We start from the raw sequence: 7,140 nt of genomic DNA, 5'->3' as shown, positions 1-7,140 counted from the left end.
TGGGAGGCACCTCAGTTCTCCAGCCACAGTGAGGGAGGGAGGTGGGCAGCAATCCCACCCCACATGCCAGACAACAGCTGAGGTGCAGAACTGCCTTGTGGCCAGCAAGGAGCAGCCATGCCTACCCCAAAATGGGAACCCATCGTGGGTCCTGCGTGGATCCTCAGGAGCCCAGCCAGGCAGCACCTGGAGCCCAGACAGATGTGGGGCACAGGAAGCACCTGTAGAATGGACAGCTGGTCCTCAGGCATGGCTTGTCCCCTGAGCTTTCTTGGTTTCCTCAGACAGTGCCTGCTTCAGTGCCACATAGGCCTCATCCATGTTGTCATTGATGATTACCAGGTTGAACAGGCCCGGCTCCCTGCTGCTGCCCATGTTTGCCCAGCGGCAGCCAGCTTCCTCAGGCTTTCCTTTGATTCTACGTTGCGCTGGCGCCGTCACTGTTCCAGCACGTCCAGTGAAGATAGCTGCATAGAAATGTAGATGGGGCGGAGGTCTGTCTGCTTGGTGTTGCACCCGCCCTGCAGGTCCACCTCCAGCACACAGATGCGATTCAAGGCCTGCACACCCGGCACGGCCGCCTTGCTTGTCCCATACAGGTTCCCTGAGAACTCATTCAATGAAGTCCCCATGGGCGATGTCACGCTGCATCACCTCCTTGGTCACAAAGTAGAATCTCTGCCGTTCTCCTCTCCAGGCCGCGGGTCCCTCGTCCTATGGGATACACTGAAACCAAAGACGCTACCAAACTGTCAGGGACCAGCACGAACTAGGAGCTGAGCACTTACCCTTAGCCTTGCGCGATGGAGGTGTGGAACTGGCTTCCCGTGGCAGTGCGAGAGCAGGTGGACCTCACCTTAGCTGGGCAAGAAATTACAGCTCCAGGAGTGGGCGTCACCCAATGGGACTAGGTTACACCCCGCCCCCCCAAACCGAATCCCTTGCCTCATTTGGGTGTTTTCTGCTCAAAAAAATAGGGTTTCAGGAGTGCTTTTTCTCTCTTTTGTCTGTCTCGCTTCCCTTGTGGGATCTGGGGCTGAGGAGCCTTCTCTGGACCCCAAGAAAAAGGCACTTTCTGTGTCTGCATGATTATTCAGTGCCAACCCAATTCACTTGGAATGACCCTGATTTAGTCGTATGTGGGGGCAGATGGTGCCAGAACAGGGACACTCCGGTGTGAATTTCAAATTTGGTGGGTTTGGCTTTTTCTCTGGTAGTCAAGCATGCTTAGTTTTTCAGAGTATTATGGCTTGGTTTGTGAAAAGCTAGAGAATTAGAAGAAAGTGACGTTGAACTTTTAGCATATGGGGAATTTTTTGTCTGCAGAAAAAGAAAATTTATTTTGCAATTCTGAAGACCATAATTACTCATAGGGGAAAGAAAAATTAGAGACATGCTCCTGGAGCAACCTCTTCAGCAGGGTGCTCTTCCCAGCCCTGGATGGCTCTCTCAGCACCATGGGCCTGGTTCCCCACATGCTGTCCAAAGGGATCCAGCCTGCACTGCATGACACCTGCCTCTGCCCCACCCTACCTGTGAAGTCTACCTCACCTGGATCATTTCTGTAACCCATTCAGAAACTTTTGTTTTAGCCAATATACCAACCCCTGTAAAAGCATTCATTGCTCAGACTTTCCTTACTATGCACATTGTAATAAAGAATAAATTCTTCTTCACAACACAAAATTGACAGTAATCTCAGGCAAAGCATCATCATGGTACATGCAAGGCCCTGGAACAGTATCAGTGGTGTCCCTGCTTCCTAGGCTTATGATGTACTGTAACAGACAGACTTCTGAGGTTCACAAATAAAGGTTCCCTGCCTTTATGCCAGGAAAATTGTGTTTTGTCTTAGTCACTAGTGACTCTTTTCAGCATTATTTTAAAAATATGTCTGGCTTTTGTTTTCTTCTCAAACTGTTAATCCACACTAATCTGAAACTTGTTAGTAATTTTCAGTTTATAAGTATCTGTTATGATTTAGACATTAGGTGTCTCCAAAAAGCTCATTTACGAGACAATGCAAGAAGGTTTAGAAATAAAATGATTGGATTATGAGAGCCTAAACCCAATCAGTGAATTAATCCCCTGATAGAGATTAACTGAGTAGATAACTAAAAACAGGTAGGGTGTTGCTGGAGGAGATGGGTTATTGGGAACTTTCTTTTTTGAGGTATGTATGTTTTCCTTGTTGAAGAGATCTTGCTCTCTGCTTCCTGCAACATGTTCCCAGGACTTTCCTCTGCCACACTCTTCTCCATGATGTGAGCCCTGGGAAATGGAGTCAACCTTTTTTTTTTTTAATGGATTTTTTTTAATGGTTGTTCACAACATTACAAAGCTCTTGACATATCATATTTCATACATTAGATTGAAGTGGGTTATGAACCCCCAATTTTACCCCAAATGCAGATTGCAGAATCACGTCGGTTACACATCCACAATTTTACATAATGCCCTATTAGTAATTGTTGTATTCTGCTACCTTTCCTATCCCCTACTATCCCCCCTCCCCTCCCGTCCCATTTTCTCTCTCTACCCCATCTACTGTAATTCATTTCTCTCCTTGTTTATTTTCCCATTCCCCTCACAACCTCTTATATGAAATTTTGTATAGCAATGAGGGTCTCCCTTCATTTCCATGCAATTTCCCTTTTCTCTCCCTTTCCCTCTCATCTCATGTCTCTGTTTAATGTTAATCTTTTCTTCCTGCTCTTCCTCCCTGCTCTGTTCATAGTTGCTCTCATTATATCAAAGAAGACATTTGGTATTTGTTTTTTAGGGATTGGCTAGCTTCACTAAGCATAATCTGCTCTAGTGCCATCCATTTCCCTGCAAATTCTATGATTTTGTCATTTTTTATTGCTGCATAGTACTCCATTGTGTATATATGCCACATTTTTTTATCCATTCATCTATTGAAGGGCATCTGGGTTGGTTCCACAGTCTAGCTATTGTGAATTGTGCTGCTATGAACATCGATGTGGCAGTATCCCTGTAGCATGCTCTTTTAAGGTCTTCAGGGAATAGTCCGAGAAGGGCAATAGCAGGGTCAAATGGTGGTTCCATTCCCATCTTTCCCAGGAATCTCCAAACTGCTTTCAAAATTGGCCACACCAATTTGCAGTCCCACCAGCAATGTACAAGTGTACCCTTTTCTCCACATCCTTGCCAGCGCTTGTTGTTTGACTTCATAGTGGCTGCCAATCTTACTGGAGTGAGATGGTATCTTAGGGTGGTTTTGATTTGCATTTCTCTGACTGCTAGAGATGGTGAGCATTTTTTCATGTACTTGTTGATTGATTGTATATCCTCCTCTGAGAAGTGTCTGTTCAGGTCCTTGGCCTATTTGTTGATTGGGTTATTTGTTATCTTACTGTCCAATTTTTTGAGTTCTTTGTATACTCTGGATATTAGGGCTCTATCTGAAGTGTGAGGAGTAAAGATTTGTTCCCAGGATGTAGGCTCCCTATTTACCTCTCTTATTGTTTCTCTTGCTGAGAAAAAACTTTTTAGTTTAAGTAAGTCCCATTTGTTGATTCTTGTTATTAACTCTTGTGCTATGGGTGTCCTATTAAGGAATTTGGAGCCCAACCCCACAATATGTAGATCGGAGCCAAATTTTTCTTCTATCAGATGCCGTGTCTCTGATTTGATATCAAGCTCCTTGATCCATTTTGAGTTAACTTTTGTGCATGGCGAGAGAAAGGGATTCAGTTTCATTTTGTTGCATATGGATTTCCAGTTTTCCCAACACCATTTGTTGAAGATGCTATCCTTCCTCCATTGCATGCTTTTAGCCCCTTTATCAAATATAAGATAGTTGTAACTTTGTGGATTAGTCTCTGTGTCCTCTATTCTATACCATTGGTCCACCCGCCTGTTTTGGTACCAGTACCATGCTGTTTTTGTTACTATTGCTCTGTAGTATAGTTTGAAATCTGGTATCGCTATACCGCCTGATTCACACTTTCTGCTTACAATTGCTTTTGCTATTCTGGGTCTTTTATTTTTCCATATGAATTTCATGATTGCTTTATCTATTTCTACAAGAAATGCCGTTGGGATTTTGATTGGCATTGCATTAAATCTATAGAGAAATTTTGGTAATATCGCCATTTTGATGATGTTAGTTCTGCCTATCCATGAACAGGGTATATTTTTCCATCTTCTAAGATCTTCTTCTACTTCTCTCTTTAGGGTTCTGTAGTTTTAATTGTATAAGTCTTTCACCTCTTTTGTTAGGTTGATTCCCAAGTATTTTATTTTTTTTTGAGGATATTGTGAATGGAGTGTTTTCCCTCATTTCCATTTCAGAAGTTTTGTCGCTGATATACAGAAATGCCTTTGATTTATGCGTGTTGATTTTATATCCTGCCACTTTGCTGAATTCATTTATTAGTTCTAGTAGTTTCTTTGTAGACCCTTTTGGGTCTTCTAGGTATAGAATCATGTCATCTGCAAATAGTGATAATTTAAGTTCTTCTTTTCCAATTTTTATGCCTTTAATTTCTTTCGTCTGTCTAATTGCTCTGGCCAGTGTTTCGAGAACTATATTGAATAGAAGTGGAGATAGAGGACATCCCTGTCTTGTTCCGGATTTTAGAGGGAATGCCTTCAACTTTTGTCCATTCAGAATGATGCTAGCCTGAGGCTTAGCATAGATAGCTTTTACAATGTCAAGGTAAGTTCCTGTTATCCCTAATTTTTCTAATGTTTTGAACATAAAGGGATGCTGTACTTTGTCGAATGCTTTCTCTGCATCTATCGAGATGATCATATGGTTCTTATCTTTAAGTCTATTGATGTGGTGAATAACATTTATTGATTTCCGTATGTTGAACCATCCTTGCATCCCAGGGATGAATCCTACTTGATCATGGTGCACTATTTTTTTGATGTGTTTTTGTATTCGATTCGCCAGAATTTTATTGAGGATTTTTGCATCTAGGTTCATTAGAGATATTGGTCTGTAGTTTTCTTTCTTTGAGGTGTCTTTGTCTGGTTTCGGGATCAGGGTGATGTTGGCCTCATAGAATGAATTTGGAAGAGCTCCCTCTTTTTCTATTTCCTGAAATAACTTGAAAAGTATTGGTATTAATTCTTCTTTAAAGGTTTTGTAAAACTCCGCTGTATACCCATCCGGTCCTGGGCTTTTCTTGGTTGGTAGTCTTTTGATGGCTTCTTCAATTTCATCCATTGATATTGGTCTGTTCAGATTGTGTGTATCCTCCTGACTCAGTCTGGGCAAATCATATGACTTAAGAAATTTATCGATGTCTTCACTATCCTCTATTTTATTGGAATATAGGTTTTCAAAATAATTTCTAATTGTCTTCTGTATTTCTGTAGCATCTGTTGTGATATTGCCTTTTTCATCCCGTATGTTAGTAATTTGAGTTCTCTCTCTTCTTCTCTTCGTTAGCATGGCTAAAGGTCTGTCGATCTTATTTATTTTTTCGAAGAACCAACTTTTAGTTTTGTTAATTTTTTCAATAGTTTCTTTTGTTTCAATTTCATTAATTTCCGCTCTGATTTTAATTATTTCTTGCCTTCTGCTACATTTGCTGTTGTTTTGCTCTTCCTTTTCTAGGGCTTTGAGTTGGAGTGTGAGCTCATTTATTTGTTGGTTTCTTCTTTTTTTGAGGAATGACCACCAGGCGATGAACTTTCCTCTTAAAACTGCTTTCATTGTGTCCCATAGATTCCGATATGTTGTGTCTGTATTTTCGTTTATCTCTAAGAATTTTTTGATTTCCTCCTTTATGTCTTCTGTAACCCATTGATCATTCAGTAGCATATTGTTCATTTTCCATGTGATGTAGGATTTTTCCTTCCTTCTTTTATCATTGATTTCCAGTTTCATTCCATTATGATCAGATAAAATGCATGGTATTATCTCCACCCCTTTATATTTACTGAGGGTTGCCCTATGGCATAATATATGGTCTATTTTTGAGAAGGATCCATGTGCTGCTGAGAAAAAAGTATATCCATTTGATGATGGTTGATATATTCTATATAAGTCAGTTAAGTCTAGGTTATTGATTGTGATATTGAGTTCTATAGTTTCTTTATTCAACTTTTGTTTGGAGGATCTGTCCAATGGTGAGAGAGGTGTGTTGAAGTCACCCATAATTATTGTGTTGTGGTCAATTTGATTCTTGAATTTTAGGAGAATTTGTTTTATGAATGTCGCAGCACCATTATTTGGTGCATAAATATTGATAATTGTTATGTCTTGTTGGTAAATGGTTCCTTTTAATAGTATATAATGTCCTTCTTTATCCCTTTTGATTAACTTAGTCTTGAAGTTGATTTTATTCGATATGAGGATGGCCACCCCTGCTTGCTTACGAGGACCGTGTGCATGGTATATTTTTTCCCATCCTTTCACCTTCAGCCTGTGTATGTCTTTTCCAATCAGATGTCTCCTGGAGGCAGCATATTGTTGGATTTGTTTTTTTAATCCATGATACCAGCCTATGTCGCTTTATTGGAGAGTTTAAGCCATTAACATTCAGAGTTACTATTGATATATGGTTTGTACTTCCATCCATGTTTGATTATTTATCCTTTTTTTAAAAAAATTAGTTTGTTTCTCCATGATTATCTTTCCCCTTGCCCTCTGTCTTTACTGAGGCACTTCCTACTAATGGTTTTGGTTATTGTTTTTCATTTCTTTCTCGTGTAGTGTTTTGCTCAAAATGCTTTGCAATGCTGGTTTTCTGGCTGCAAATTCTTTTAACTTTTGTTTATCATGAAAGATTTTTATTTCGTTGTCATACCTGAAGCTTAATTTTGCTGGATACAGAATTCTTGGTTGGCATCCATTGTCTTTCAGTGTTTGAAATACATTGTTCCATGACCTTCTTGCTTTCAGTGTCTGTGATGAAAAATCTGTTGTTAACCTTATTGGTTTACCCCTGAATGTAATCTGTCTCCTTTCTCTTGTAGCTTTTAATATTTTCTCTTTGTTCTGTATATTGGATATCTTCATAACAATGTGTCTTGGTGTTGGTCTACTGTGATTTTGTGTGCTCGGTGTCCTGTATGCATCTTCAATTTGTATATATGTTTCCTTTTTTATTTCTGGAAAGTTTTCTGTAATTATTTCATTCAGCAGGTTACTCATTCCCT

General features: G+C 40.1%; 1 pseudogene across 1 annotated transcript; it reads right to left on the bottom strand.

The window, feature by feature from the left end:
- Positions 1–243: 243 nt before the first annotated feature.
- On the bottom strand, positions 244–1,477 carry LOC308631029 (guanylate kinase-like; annotated as a pseudogene). The gene is made up of 2 exons: positions 1,394–1,477; positions 244–749 (listed from the first exon to the last, which is right to left on the bottom strand). The product of its transcript is annotated as a guanylate kinase-like (transcript).
- Between the last annotated feature and the right edge of the window lie 5,663 nt (positions 1,478–7,140).

The sequence above is a fragment of the Spermophilus citellus genome (assembly GCF_964194105.1).
Source record: "Spermophilus citellus genome assembly, chromosome: 11".
In the NCBI taxonomy this organism is placed as follows: Eukaryota; Metazoa; Chordata; class Mammalia; order Rodentia; family Sciuridae; genus Spermophilus; species Spermophilus citellus.
This window is presented reverse-complemented; position numbering and strand designations above follow the sequence as displayed.